General features: G+C 46.0%; 1 protein-coding gene across 8 annotated transcripts in view; it reads right to left on the bottom strand.

Annotated features, from left to right (window-relative positions):
* The window catches only part of LOC130293457 (guanylate-binding protein 1-like), a 228,087-nt gene that overhangs the window by 165,836 nt on the left and 45,555 nt on the right, over positions 1–16,696 (bottom strand). The window lies entirely within an intron of this gene.

Here is a 16,696-nt window from a genome sequence, read left to right as displayed (position 1 = left end):
TTTCCAAGTCTTTCAGGGGATTTGCCACCTCAGGAACTGCTTACCAGGACATCTACACTCCATACGGATTATAGGGGACCATAAAAGAGAAAAGAAAGAATTAAACTCATGACGTACACCATACAAACCCATTATCTTTACTACTTAACTATAGCCTTATTGGTTAGCAGTGCTTACTTAATAGGACATATATATGATGAACATAAAAAGTGAATGCAGTGAAATGTAACTACCTAGTCCAGTGTTTCCCAACCTTTTTTGGGTCATGGTACACCCCGGAAAAAAAAAATTCAGCCGGGCACACCAAACAAAAAAATTGTGAAAAACGCCTCTAAAAAAGCCAATTTAGTATAAAGCTAATGTAAGCAGTATGCAGTACACCTATATCATTAGTAGCATCCCTCCCTTCTTCCTATCATTGTTGTCAGGATTCGGCAGGCTGGATGTGGATCCTCTGTGTCAGAGAGGGATTGGCATGGACCGTGTCGGTGGACCGGTTCTAAGTTGCTACTGGTATTCACCAGAGCCCACCGCAAAGCGGGATGGTCTTGCAGTGGCGGTAGCCACCAGGTCGTATTCACCGGCAACGGCTCAACCTCTCTGACTGCTGAGATAGGCGCGGTACAAGGGATTAGGCAAGAGCAAGGTCGGACGTGGCAGAAGGTCAGGGCAGGCAGCAAGGATCGTAGTCAGGGGCAACGGCAAGAGGTCTGGAACACTGGCTTGGGACACACAAGGAACGCTTTCACTGGCACAATGGCAACAAGATCCGGCGAGGAAGGGAAGGGGAAGTGAGGTTACATGGACAGGGAGCAGGTGGAAGCTAATTAGACTGATTGGGCCAGGCATCAATCATTGGTGCACTGGCCCTTAAAATCTTAGAGAGCTGGCACGCGCGCCCTAGAGAGCGGAGACGCGCGCGCCAGAACGTGACAGCCGGGGATCGGGACGGGTAAGTGGCTTGAGATGCGATTCGCGAACGGGCGCGTCCCGCTATGCGAATCGCATCCCCGTCGTCAGTGTCAGTGCAGCGCTCCCGGTCAGCGGGTCTGACCAGGGCGCTGCAGAGAGGAGAACGCCGCGAGCGCTCCGGGGAGGAGCAGGGACCCGGAGCGCTCGGCGTAACAATTGTGTGACTCACAACGTGTGCTGAGCTGCTGTAACACGGCTGCTGCTGCTGGTTCTCTACGGCGGGAAGAGTTCTATGTCGTGGGCGGGACAGCCACAGGTGACGCGACACTGCCGCCTTGCGGTCGCAGCAAATCTACAAGTAGAATGAGGGGTAGGGGACGATTGGCGCCAGAGGAGAGAAAAAAATGCCTGCCATGATCGCCGGACAAAAAAGAAAAATCGAGGCCAAAATCATGGGGCACATCGGGCAGTGCCGATCATGGCAGGGGCACCGCGATTGGGAATCACTGACATAGTCAATACAATTTAGTATTTATTAGCAACTCTTATAGCACCAGCTTTACAGCTATCGTATATGTTTCAGTCTGTGAGTTCACTACCTGTATATCCAATTGTACTGTACGTTTATGGATACCTCCGGGATGTAACAACTTATTCCCTATCCTAAGGATAGGGCATAAGTGTTAGATCAAGGGGGGGGGGGTCAGACTGCTGGGGCCCCCCTGCAATCTCCAGAACGGTGCCCCGGCTCCCTGCATGGAACGAGCATTTTGGACCACTGCAGGAAGCGGCGGCCGACACACCCCCTCCATGTAGGTTAATGGAAGAACCGGAGTGCTGCTTTCGCCGTTCGGGAGATCGCGGGGAGCCCCAGCAGCCGAACCCCTCCGCGATCTAACACATCCCCTATCCTTAAGATAGGGGATAAGTCGTTACATCCCAGAGGCATCCTTTAAAAGGTTTATCCGGCATCTAAATGATAAAAAAAAAAAAACAGGTGCAGGAGGTTCAGGAGGCTGCAGGACTCTTCCTTACCTCTGTGCCACCAATCACTACTCTTATCATACTGTCTGCCTCAGTCAGACTGTATAAGCAGAGCACCGATATCACTGTAAAATGCTGTGCTATAGCAAAACACTGTACAGTGTAAGCATTAAAAAATATATATATAGATAGATGTAAATATATATATATATATATATATATATATACATACACACCCGTAACATATAAAAAATTTAATTTGCCCCCTTTTTCCATTTTACAAATAAAAAATATATAAATCCGCTATTGCTGGGTGCAGCCTTGTCCTAACTATTAAAATATAATGTTTATGATTCTGCACAGTGAACCGCGTAAATGTGAAAAAATATCAAAGACCAGGATTGCTGATTTTTGGTCAAATCACATATCAGAAAAGAATAAAAAGTTATCAGAAAGTCTAATCAAAACCAAAATATTGCCGACAAATGCTACAGATTACTGTGCATAAACCCTCACACATTACCTCAGTGCATTAGCCCTCACACATTACCGTATATGGAAAAATGTAAAAATATTATAGAGGGTCAGAATACAGCAATTTTAAGCCTACTTATTTTGTTAAGAAAAAAGCTTAACTTTTTTTTTATTTTTTTAAGTAGCACACTTACAGAAAAGCTGTAAAAATATGGATATCATTACAATCGTATCGAGCCACAAGAAAAAGATAACCCCCCCCCCCCTCCTCGACTATTACCATATTACTGTCCATCACAAATGCAATGCAGCCATAACTTTGGCTGCGCTTTTCCACACTTTATCTGCCCCTGTGGAGGAAGCGAGCACTTGCTCTGTGAATTCATGACGGGCATACCCCCGGCCAATCCCCTATCCGACTGTTGCTGGCCCCTCCCCAAAAAAATTTTGGGCTGATAAGGTGTGGAAAAGCGCAGCCAAAGGAATGGCTGCACTGCATTTGTGATGAACAGTAATATCATGGTAGTAGTCTGGGGGTACAAAGTTGGTGACAGTTGCGCTTTAAGCCTTGGGAATCCACTCCCCCTTTCCTCTAAGATCCTCCCCCTCTTCGAAATGTGACATCAGCTGCACAAAAAGTTGATAAGGTTGCAAATTTTTACTTAAGCTTTGGGCAAATATGTGACTTTTTCTATACCATTCCATTGTCCTCTGAGTATAGTGGAATAAAACACATTAAGGGTGCGTTCACACGCTAGTAACTAGCAGTGGGTTTCCTGCTGCAGAAATCCTGCTGAGAGTTACGCTACCATTGATTTAAATGGGTCCACAGACAGTCCGCAATACTGTCAGATTTGCGGACTGTCCGCAGACCCATTCAAATGAATGGAAGCTAACTCGCAGGGGTGACCAGACTAATGTGGACAACTACCTACAGGGGTGACCAGACTAATGTGGACAACTACCTACAGAGGTGACCAGACTAATGTGGACAACTACCTACAGGGGTGACCAGGCTAATGTGGACAACTACCTACAGGGGTGAGACGGCTAATGTGGACAACTACCTACAGGGGTGAGACGGCTAATGTGGACAACTACCTACAGGGGTGACCAGGATAATGTGGACAACTACCTACAGGGGTGACCAGGATAATGTGGACAACTACCTACAGGGGTGAACAGGATAATGTGGACAACTACCTACAGGGGTGACCAGGATAATGTGGACAACTACCTACAGGGGTGACCAGGATAATGTGGACAACTACCTACAGGGGTGACCAGGATAATGTGGACAACTACCTACAGGGGTGATCAGGCTAATGTGGACAACTACCTACAGGGGTGACCAGGATAATGTGGACAACTACCTACAGGGGTGACCAGGATAATGTGGACAACTACCTACAGGGGTGACAAGGATAATGTGGACAACTACCTACAGGGGTGAGACGGCTAATGTGGACAACTACCTACAGGGGTGACCAGGATAATGTGGACAACTATATACAGGGGTGATCAGGCTAATGTGGACAACTACCTACAGGGGTGACCAGACTAATGTGGACAACTACCTACAGGGGTGACCAGGCTAATGTGGAAAACTACCTACAGGGGTGACTAGGATAATGTGGACAACTACCACAGGGGTTACCAGGCTAATGTGGACAACTACCTACAGGGGTGACCAGACTAATGTGGACAACTACCTACAGGGGTGACCAGGATAATTGGAATAACTACCTATAGGGGTGACCAGGATAATGTGGACAACTACCTACAGGGGTGACCAGGATAATTGGGATAACTACCTATAGGGGTGACCAGGATAATGTGGACAACTACCTACAGGGGTTACCAGGATAATGTGGACAACTACCTACAGGGGTGATCAGGCTAATGTGGACAACTACCTACAGGGGTGACCAGACTAATGTGGACAACTACCTACAGGGGTGACCAGGCTAATGTGGACAACTACCTACAGGGGTGACCAGGCTAATGTGGAAAACTACCTACAGGGGTGACTAGGATAATGTGGACAACTGCCACAGGGGTTACCAGGCTAATGTGGACAACTACCTACAGGGGTGACCAGGCTAATGTGGACAACTACCTACAGGGGTGACCAGGCTAATGTGGACAACTACCTACAGGGGTGACCAGACTAATGTGGACAACTACCTACAGGGGTGACCAGGCTAATGTGGACAACTACCTACAGGGGTGACCAGGATAATTGGAATAACTACCTATAGGGGTGACCAGGATAATGTGGACAACTACCTACAGGGGTGACCAGGATAATTGGGACAACTACCTACAGGGGTGACCAGACTAATGTGGACAACTACCTACAGGGGTGACCAGACAAATGTGGACAACAACCTACAGGGGTGACCACGATAATGTCGACAACTACCTACAGGGGTGACCAGGCTAATGTGGACAACTACCTACAGGGGTGAGACGGCTAATGTGGACAACTACCTACAGGGGTGACCAGGATAATGTGGACAACTACCTACAGGGGTGACCAGGATAATGTGGACAACTACCTACAGGGGTGAACAGGATAATGTGAACAACTACCTACAGGGGTGAGACGGCTAATGTGGACAACTACCTACAGGGGTGACCAGGATAATGTGGACAACTACCTACAGGGGTGATCAGGCTAATGTGGACAACTACCTACAGGCGTGACCAGGATAATGTGGACAACTACCTACAGGGGTGACCAGGATAATGTGGACAACTACCTACAGGGGTGACCAGGATAATGTGGACAACTACCTACAGGGGTGAGACGGCTAATGTGGACAACTACCTACAGGGGTGACCAGGATAATGTGGACAACTATATACAGGGGTGATCAGGCTAATGTGGACAACTACCTACAGGGGTGACCAGACTAATGTGGACAACTACCTACAGGGGTGACCAGGATAATTGGGATAACTACCTATAGGGGTGACCAGGATAATGTGGACAACTACCTACAGGGGTTACCAGGATAATGTGGACAACTACCTACAGGGGTGATCAGGTTAATGTGGACAACTACCTACAGGGGTGACCAGACTAATGTGGACAACTACCTACAGGGGTGACCAGGCTAATGTGGACAACTACCTACAGGGGTGACCAGGCTAATGTGGAAAACTACCTACAGGGGTGACTAGGATAATGTGGACAACTACCACAGGGGTTACCAGGCTAATGTGGACAACTACCTACAGGGGTGACCAGGCTAATGTGGACAACTACCTACAGGGGTGACCAGGCTAATGTGGACAACTACCTACAGGGGTGACCAAACTAATGTGGACAACTACCTACAGGGGTGACCAGGCTAATGTGGACAACTACCTACAGGGGTGACCAGGATAATTGGAATAACTACCTATAGGGGTGACCAGGATAATGTGGACAACTACCTACAGGGGTGACCAGGATAATTGGGACAACTACCTACAGGGGTGACCAGACTAATGTGGACAACTACCTACAGGGGTGACCAGACAAATGTGGACAACAACCTACAGGGGTGACCACGATAATGTGGACAACTACCTACAGGGGTGACCAGGCTAATGTGGACAACTACCTACAGAGGTGAGACGGCTAATGTGGACAACTACCTACAGGGGTGAGACGGCTAATGTGGACAACTACCTACAGGGGTGACCAGGATAATGTGGACAACTACCTACAGGGGTGACCAGGATAATGTGGACAACTACCTACAGGGGTGAACAGGATAATGTGAACAACTACCTACAGGGGTGACCAGGATAATATGGACAACTACCTACAGGGGTGATCAGGCTAATGTGGACAACTACCTACAGGGGTGACCAGACTAATGTGGACAACTACCTACAGGGGTGACCAGGATAATGTGGACAACTACCTACAGGGGTGACCAGGATAATGTGGACAACTACCTACAGGGGTGACCAGGATAATGTGGACAACTACCTACAGGGGTGACCAGGATAATGTGGACAACTACCTACAGGGGTGAGACGGCTAATGTGGACAACTACCTACAGGGGTGACCAGGATAATGTGGACAACTATATACAGGGGTGATCAGGCTAATGTGGACAACTACCTACAGGGGTGACCAGACTAATGTGGACAACTACCTACAGGGGTGACCAGGCTAATGTGGAAAACTACCTACAGGGGTGACTAGGATAATGTGGACAACTACCACAGGGGTTACCAGGCTAATGTGGACAACTACCTACAGGGGTGACCAGACTAATGTGGACAACTACCTACAGGGGTGACCAGGCTAATGTGGACAACTACCTACAGGGGTGACCAGGATAATTGGAATAACTACCTATAGGGGTGACCAGGATAATGTGGACAACTACCTACAGGGGTGACCAGGATAATTGGGATAACTACCTATAGGGGTGACCAGGATAATGTGGACAACTACCTACAGGGGTTACCAGGATAATGTGGACAACAACCTACAGGGGTGATCAGGCTAATGTGGACAACTACCTACAGGGGTGACCAGACTAATGTGGACAACTACCTACAGAGGTGACCAGGCTAATGTGGACAACTACCTACAGGGGTTACCAGGCTAATGTGGAAAACTACCTACAGGGGTGACTAGGATAATGTGGACAACTACCACAGGGGTTACCAGGCTAATGTGGACAACTACCTACAGGGGTGACCAGGCTAATGTGGACAACTACCTACAGGGGTGACCAGGCTAATGTGGACAACTACCTACAGGGGTGACCAGACTAATGTGGACAACTACCTACAGGGGTGACCAGGCTAATGTGGACAACTACCTACAGGGGTGACCAGGATAATTTGAATAACTACCTATAGGGGTGACCAGGATAATGTGGACAACTACCTACAGGGGTGACCAGGATAATTGGGACAACTACCTATAGGGGTGACCAGACTAATGTGGACAACTACCTACAGGGGTGACCAGACAAATGTGGACAACAACCTACAGGGGTGACCACGATAATGTGGACAACTACCTACAGGGGTGACCAGGCTAATGTGGACAACTACCTACAGGGGTGAGACGGCTAATTTGGACAACTACCTACAGGGGTGAGACGGCTAATGTGGACAACTACCTACAGGGGTGACCAGGATAATGTGGACAACTACCTACAGGGGTGACCAGGATAATGTGGACAACTACCTACAGGGGTGAACAGGATAATGTGAACAACTACCTACAGGGGTGAGACGGCTAATGTGGACAACTACCTACAGGGGTGACCAGGATAATGTGGACAACTACCTACAGGGGTGATCAGGCTAATGTGGACAACTACCTACAGGGGTGACCAGGATAATGTGGACAACTACCTACAGGGGTGACCAGGATAATGTGGACAACTACCTACAGGGGTGACCAGGATAATGTGGACAACTACCTACAGGGGTGAGACGGCTAATGTGGACAACTACCTACAGGGGTGACCAGGATAATGTGGACAACTATATACAGGGGTGATCAGGCTAATGTGGACAACTACCTACAGGGGTGACCAGACTAATGTGGACAACTACCTACAGGGGTGACCAGGCTAATGTGGAAAACTACCTACAGGGGTGACTAGGATAATGTGGACAACTACCACAGGGGTTACCAGGCTAATGTGGACAACTACCTACAGGGGTGACCAGACTAATGTGGACAACTACCTACAGGGGTGACCAGGCTAATGTGGACAACTACCTACAGGGGTGACCAGGATAATTGGAATAACTACCTATAGGGGTGACCAGGATAATGTGGACAACTACCTACAGGGGTGACCAGGATAATTGGGATAACTACCTATAGGGGTGACCAGGATAATGTGGACAACTACCTACAGGGGTGACCAGACTAATGTGGACAACTACCTACAGAGGTGACCAGGCTAATGTGGACAACTACCTACAGGGGTGACCAGGCTAATGTGGAAAACTACCTACAGGGGTGACTAGGATAATGTGGACAACTACCACAGGGGTTACCAGGCTAATGTGGACAACTACCTACAGGGGTGACCAGACTAATGTGGACAACTACCTACAGGGGTGACCAGGCTAATGTGGACAACTACCTACAGGGGTGACCAGGATAATTGGAATAACTACCTATAGGGGTGACCAGGATAATGTGGACAACTACCTACAGGGGTGACCAGGATAATTGGGATAACTACCTATAGGGGTGACCAGGATAATGTGGACAACTACCTACAGGGGTTACCAGGATAATGTGGACAACAACCTACAGGGGTGATCAGGCTAATGTGGACAACTACCTACAGGGGTGACCAGACTAATGTGGACAACTACCTACAGAGGTGACCAGGCTAATGTGGACAACTACCTACAGGGGTTACCAGGCTAATGTGGAAAACTACCTACAGGGGTGACTAGGATAATGTGGACAACTACCACAGGGGTTACCAGGCTAATGTGGACAACTACCTACAGGGGTGACCAGGCTAATGTGGACAACTACCTACAGGGGTGACCAGGCTAATGTGGACAACTACCTACAGGGGTGACCAGACTAATGTGGACAACTACCTACAGGGGTGACCAGGCTAATGTGGACAACTACCTACAGGGGTGACCAGGATAATTTGAATAACTACCTATAGGGGTGACCAGGATAATGTGGACAACTACCTACAGGGGTGACCAGGATAATTGGGACAACTACCTATAGGGGTGACCAGACTAATGTGGACAACTACCTACAGGGGTGACCAGACAAATGTGGACAACAACCTACAGGGGTGACCACGATAATGTGGACAACTACCTACAGGGGTGACCAGGCTAATGTGGACAACTACCTACAGGGGTGAGACGGCTAATTTGGACAACTACCTACAGGGGTGAGACGGCTAATGTGGACAACTACCTACAGGGGTGACCAGGATAATGTGGACAACTACCTACAGGGGTGACCAGGATAATGTGGACAACTACCTACAGGGGTGAACAGGATAATGTGAACAACTACCTACAGGGGTGAGACGGCTAATGTGGACAACTACCTACAGGGGTGACCAGGATAATGTGGACAACTACCTACAGGGGTGATCAGGCTAATGTGGACAACTACCTACAGGGGTGACCAGGATAATGTGGACAACTACCTACAGGGGTGACCAGGATAATGTGGACAACTACCTACAGGGGTGACCAGGATAATGTGGACAACTACCTACAGGGGTGAGACGGCTAATGTGGACAACTACCTACAGGGGTGACCAGGATAATGTGGACAACTATATACAGGGGTGATCAGGCTAATGTGGACAACTACCTACAGGGGTGACCAGACTAATGTGGACAACTACCTACAGGGGTGACCAGGCTAATGTGGAAAACTACCTACAGGGGTGACTAGGATAATGTGGACAACTACCACAGGGGTTACCAGGCTAATGTGGACAACTACCTACAGGGGTGACCAGACTAATGTGGACAACTACCTACAGGGGTGACCAGGCTAATGTGGACAACTACCTACAGGGGTGACCAGGATAATTGGAATAACTACCTATAGGGGTGACCAGGATAATGTGGACAACTACCTACAGGGGTGACCAGGATAATTGGGATAACTACCTATAGGGGTGACCAGGATAATGTGGACAACTACCTACAGGGGTGACCAGACTAATGTGGACAACTACCTACAGAGGTGACCAGGCTAATGTGGACAACTACCTACAGGGGTGACCAGGCTAATGTGGAAAACTACCTACAGGGGTGACTAGGATAATGTGGACAACTACCACAGGGGTTACCAGGCTAATGTGGACAACTACCTACAGGGGTGACCAGGCTAATGTGGACAACTACCTACAGGGGTGACCAGGCTAATGTGGACAACTACCTACAGGGGTGACCAGACTAATGTGGACAACTACCTACAGGGGTGACCAGGCTAATGTGGACAACTACCTACAGGGGTGACCAGGATAATTGGAATAACTACCTATAGGGGTGACCAGGATAATGTGGACAACTACCTACAGGGGTGACCAGGATAATTGGGACAACTACCTACAGGGGTGACCAGACTAATGTGGACAACTACCTACAGGGGTGACCAGACAAATGTGGACAACAACCTACAGGGGTGACCACGATAATGTGGACAACTACCTACAGGGGTGACCAGGCTAATGTGGAAAACGTCCACATTAGCCTGGTAACCCCTGTAGGTAGTTTTCCACATTAGCCTGGTCACCCCTGTAGGTAGTTTTCCACATTAGCCTGGTCACCCCTGACATTTACGTTCACTTTTCTGTACCGTCAAAAGAGCAAAAATTATTATCACCAACAGTGCCTGATAGAGTTCATTGACTTATAGTGGGGTCTATCAGTTTCCATCATGGTCTCTATCATAAAACAAATTGTGCAGCATGAGCCACCAATGCAGATGTAGCCTAACCTAAACCTGTCCTTGTCCTGGCATAGCATGCACCCCCCTACCTCTTCAGGTAGTTAGGCTGTTCTGGCTAATTCTTTCCTACTTGCTGCATTTGAGTCCACCCATTTTGCTTTTATTTTAACATTTCTCTGTATATTTATATTTAATGTTTATATTAAATATATATATATATATATTTAATTATATTATAATTATTTATTTATAATTATATTTATTCATACATGTATATGTTTGCTGGAGCTGTTACCTGTGTAGCACAAATGTTATAATGAAATGTTTGCTGCCATATAGTGCTCTTGTGCGGGGCTTGTGCATATACACAGGAGTCATTCTGAAGGTGCCCGTACACCTTATACTAAGGTTGGCCAAACTCACTAACCTCAGGTGTATGGCAGCTTCCCGATTGTTGGATTTTTCTCACACGACCCTGGGGAGGAATAAGCCAGTGCTGTCAGGCTGCAGCTTACTCCCTCCCCATAGAGAAAACATAAACAATATACAGTGGGGCAAAAAAGTATTTAGTCAGCCACCAATTGTGCAAGTTCTCCCACTTAAAAAGATGAGAGAGGCCTGTAATTGTCATCATAGGTATACCTCAACTATGAGAGACATAATGAGAAAAAAAAAATCCATAAAATCACATTGTCTGATTTTTAAATAATTTATTTGCAAATTATGATGGAAAATAAGTATTTGGTCACCTACAAAAAAGCAAGATTTCTGGCTCTCACAGACCTGTAACTTCTTCTTTAAGAGTCTCCTCTGTCCTCCTCTCGTTACCTGTATTAATGGCTCCTGTTTGAACTTGTTATCAGTATAAAAGACACCTGTCCACAACCTCAAACAGTCACACTCCAAACTCCACTATGGCCAACACCAAAGAGCTGTTGAAGGACACCAGAAACAAAACTGTAGACCTGCACCAGGCTTGAAGTGAAGAAATCAACTGGGGGAGCAATTATTAGAAAATGCAAGACATAAGATACCACTGATAAACTTCCTCGATCTGGGGCTCCACGCAAGGTCTCAACTGTGGTGTCAAAATGATCACAAGAACGGTGAGTAAAAATCCCAGAACCAAACCTAGTGAATGACCTGCAGAGAGCTGGGACCAAAGTAACAAAGGCTACCATCAGTAACACACAAAGCCGCAGGGACTCAAATCATGCAGTGCCAGCCGTGTCTCCCTGCTTAACCCCTTAACGACGCAGGACGTATATTTACGTCCTGCGCCGGCTCCCGCGATATGAAGCGGGATCGCGCCGCGATCCCGCATCATATCGCGTGGGTCCCGGCGCTAATCAACGGCCGGGACCCGCGGCTAATACCACACATCGCCGATCGCGGCGATGTGCGGTATTAACCCTTTAGAAGCGGCGGTCAAAGCTGACCGCCGCTTCTAAAGTGAAACTGAAAGTATCCCGGCTGCTCAGTCGGGCTGTTCGGGACCGCCGCGGTGAAATCGCGGCATCCCGAACAGCTGATCGGACACCGGGGGGGCTCTTACCTGCCTCCTCGGTGTCCGATCGACGAATGACTGCTCCGTGCCTGAGATCCAGGCAGGAGCAGTCAAGCGCCGATAATGCTGATCACAGGCGTGTTAATACACGCCAGTGATCAGCATAGGAGATCAGTGTGTGCAGTGTTATAGGTCCCTATGGGACCTATAACACTGCAAAAAAAAAAGTAAAAAAAAAGTGTTAATAAAGGTCATTTAACCCCTTCCCTAATAAAAGTTTGAATCACCCCCCTTTTCCCATAAGAAAAATAAAAAAGTGTAAAAAAAAATAAAAATAAACATATGTGGTATCGCCGCGTGCGTAAATGTCCGAACTATAAAAATATATCATTAATTAAGCCGTACGGTCAATGGCGTACGCGCAAAAAAATTCCAAAGTCCAAAAAAGCGTATTTTGGTAACTTTTTATAACATTAAAAAATGAATAAAAAGTGATCAAAAAGTCAGATCAAAACAAAAATCATACCAATAAAAACTTCAGATCACGGCGCAAAAAATGAGTCCTCATACCGCCCCGTACGTGGAAAAATAAAAAAGTTATAGGGGTCAGAAGATGACATTTTTAAACGTATAAATTTTCCTGCATGTAGTTATGATTTTTTCCAGAAGTGCGACAAAATCAAACCTATATAAGTAGGGTATCATTTTAACCGTATGGACCTACAGAATAATGATAAGGTGTAATTTTTACCGAAATATGCACTACGTAGAAACGGAAGCCCCCAAAAGTTACAAAATGGCGTTTTTTTTTCGATTTTGTCGCACAATGATTTTTTTTTCCGTTTCGCCGTGCATTTTTGGGTAAAATGACTAATGTCACTGCAAAGTAGAATTGGTGACGCAAAAAATAAGCCATAATATGGATTTTTAGGTGGAAAATTGAAAGGGTTATGATTTTTTAAAGGTAAGGAGGAAAAAACGAAAGTGCAAAAACGGAAAAACCCTGAGTCCTTAAGGGGTTAAGCCAGTACATGTCTGGGCCCGTCTGAAGTTTGCTAGAGAGCAATTGAATGATCCAGAAGAGGATTGGGAGAATGTCATATGGTCAGATGAAACCAAAGTAGAACTTTTTAGTAAAAACTCAACTCGTCGTGTTTGGAGGAGAAAGAATGCTGAGTTGCATCCAAAGAACACCATACCTACTGTGAAGCATGTTTTTCTGCAAAGGGACCAGGGTGACTGATCCGTGTAAATGAAAGAATGAATGGTGCCATGTATCGTGAGATTTTGAGTGAAAACCTCCTTCTATCAGCAAGGGCATTGAAGATGAAATGTGGCTGGGTCTGCATGACAATGATCCCAAACACACCGCCTGGGCAATGAAGGAGTGGCTTATTAAGAAGCATTTCAAGGTCCTAGAGTGGCCTAGCCAGTCTCAAGATTTCAACCCCCTAGAAAACCTTTGGAGGGAGTTGAAAGTCCGTGTTTCCCAGCAACAGCCCCAAAACATCACTGCTCTAGAGGAGATCTGCATGGAGGAATGGGCCAAAATACCAGCAACAGTGTGTGAAAACCTTGTGAAGACTTACAGAAAACATTTGACCTCTGTCATTGCCAACAAAGGGTATATACAAAGTATTGAGATGAATTTTGTTAAATTCTTTAAAAATCAGACTGTGATTTTATGGATTTAGGTCTCTCATAGTTGAGGTATACCTATGATGAAAATTACAGGCCTCTATCATCTTTTTAAGTGGGAGAACTTGCACAATTGGTGGCTGACTAAATACTTTTTTGCCCCACTGTATTATCTATAGGTAGTGACTGATATATAATTTTTAAGCTATTTACTCACAGGGCCAGATATAAGGTGCGGCCAACAGGGTTATTGTTATTGGGCCACAAACACCGAGGGTGGAAGGGCTACAGGCCTTTATCAGAGTTCCCCTCACCCCTTTATAATACTGTCAATGTTTTATTATGCTTACAAACAAATTTATGCTAGATGGCTGCGGGGCACAGCTATAGAAGGAATCAGCTGACCTTTGTCACCCTGTCATGTGCATCCGTACATATGCAGGGGTAGAAAGGGGCTGGTGCTGAACCATTGCTCTCTGTGGGAAATAAAAGAATAGGCCTTAGAGGCTGCAAACTGTTGTGTGATGATGACTGGAAGAGAGTATGACCGTAAGCAGCAAATAGATTTAAGTCTGCTGATGGTAGGCAATGGACCGAGTCTAAAAATCAATAAAAATTAATTAAAATGTATACAGTATACAAATTCACTCCCCTCAATAAGGAAGAAAACTATCTTATATCAGCCAAACCAGAGTGCCCTCCAAAGAGAAGAGTCGATCATCTTTAAAGGGAATGTTTTACCAAATGTGATTTTTATTTTATTTTTTTGAGAGGCTAAATAATTTTTTCAAATTTTTTTTTATTATTTTTGGAAGTATTTTATAAATTATAATATTTGACACAAAATATGAAAAATATTATAATAACTTGTCATATCTCCAATTGTTGACCAGTGGAGGGAGGCAACATGAGGAATCTGGTGAAAGCTAGCCACTTGTCTAGCTGCTGCAAATTATACCACGCCGGTCTACCTTCCTTCCTTTTTCAGTTCCACTGTCACCACTTTGTTGGTGTCTGAAGAGTGGTAAAGAACAGACTAGATGTCTCTCGATAGGTCACTGCTTCTCAGGGACTTTCAAGAAAATGGTGCTGGCTGCTCCTTTCATTTCACCTACCCTGTGCTATGCATATGTGCAGTAAGAAGCCCATGCTTTTCTTAACTTTCTTATGCCCTGCGCCTGCCATAAAGCAACTGTGTAGGTGTTGTGAAGCAGAGGCGGCTCTAGACTTTTTGAGGCCTTAGGCGAAAATAAATCTGAGGCCCCCCCCAAGCGCGATAAAAAGAAGAAAATAAAAACTACACCCCTCACAGAATTTAATAAGGGGTGCAGTGAGTATTTACACCCACTGGCGTTTGACAGATCTTTGGAACAGTGGGCTGTGCAAATTAAAAATTACATTTTTCCTTTTCACGGACCACTGTTCCAAAAATCTGTCAGACACCTGTGGGGTATAAATGCTCACTTATTACATTACATGAGGGGTGTAGTTTCCTAAATGGGGTCACATGTGGGGGGGGGTTCCACCATTCTGGCACCATGGGGGTTTTGTAAACACACATGGCCTTCAATTCCATCCAAATTTTTTCTCCAAAAGCCAAATGTTGCTCCTTCTCTTCTGAGCCCTGTAGTTCATCCTCAGAGCACTTTACATACAAACATGGGGTATTTATATACTCAGAAGAAATGGGGTTACTAATTTTGGGGGGCTTTTTTTCCTATTACCCCTTGTGAAAAAAATTTGGGATAACACCAGCATTTTAGTGAAAAAATAAAAGATTTTCATTTTCAACAGAAATTCTCACTATGCTCACTATACCCCTTGTTACATTCTGTGAGGGGTGTAGTTTCCAAAATGGGGTCACATGTGGGTGGGTGTTTTTTTGCGTTTATGTCAGAACAGCTGTAACGGTCAGCCACCCCTGTGCAAATCACCTCAAATGTACAGGGCGCTCTCACTCCTGAGCCTTGTTGTGCGCCCGCAGAGCACTTTACGTCCACATATGGGGTATTTCCGTACTCAGGAGAAATTACGTTACAAATTTTGGGGGTCTTTTTTCCCTTTTACCTTTTGTGAAAATAAAAAGTATGGGGCAACAAGTTACTGAAAATTTATATATATTTTTTTTACAATAACATGCTGGAGTAGACCCCAACTTTACCTTTTCATAAAGGGTAAAAGGAGAAAAATGTGTTAGGCAATTTCTCCTGATTACAGAAATACCCCATATGTGGTCCTAAACTATTGCCTTGAAATATGACAGGGCTCTGAAGTGTGAGAGCGCCGTGCGTATTTGAGGCCTAAATTAGGGACTTGCATAGGGATGGACATAGGGGTATTCTACGCCAGTGATTCCCAAACAGGGTGCCTCCAGCTGTTGCAAAATTCCCCGCATGCCAGGACAGTCAATGGCTGTCCAGCAATACTGGGAGTTGTTGTTTTGCAACAGCTGCAGGCTCCGTTTTGGAAACAGTGCCGTAACTGATGTTTTTCATTTTTATTGGAGAGGGGGGAGGGACTGTGTAGGGGTATGTGTATATGTAGTGTTTTACTTTTTATTTTGTGTAGTGTATTGTTTTTGGGTACATTCACATGGGCGGGTTCACATCGAGTTGCAGCGTGAGATTCGCTGTAAACCCACCCATGTGAATGTACCCTGTGCAAACCTCTTGCAAAACTACAACTCCCAGCATGCCCTTTGGCTGTCCGTGCATGCTAGGAGTTGCAGTTTTGCAACATCTGG

The sequence above is a fragment of the Hyla sarda genome, chromosome 10, assembly GCF_029499605.1.
Source record: "Hyla sarda isolate aHylSar1 chromosome 10, aHylSar1.hap1, whole genome shotgun sequence".
Classification (NCBI taxonomy): domain Eukaryota; kingdom Metazoa; phylum Chordata; class Amphibia; order Anura; family Hylidae; genus Hyla; species Hyla sarda.
Note: the sequence above shows the minus strand (reverse complement) of the source record. Positions and strands in the feature narration are given on the sequence as shown.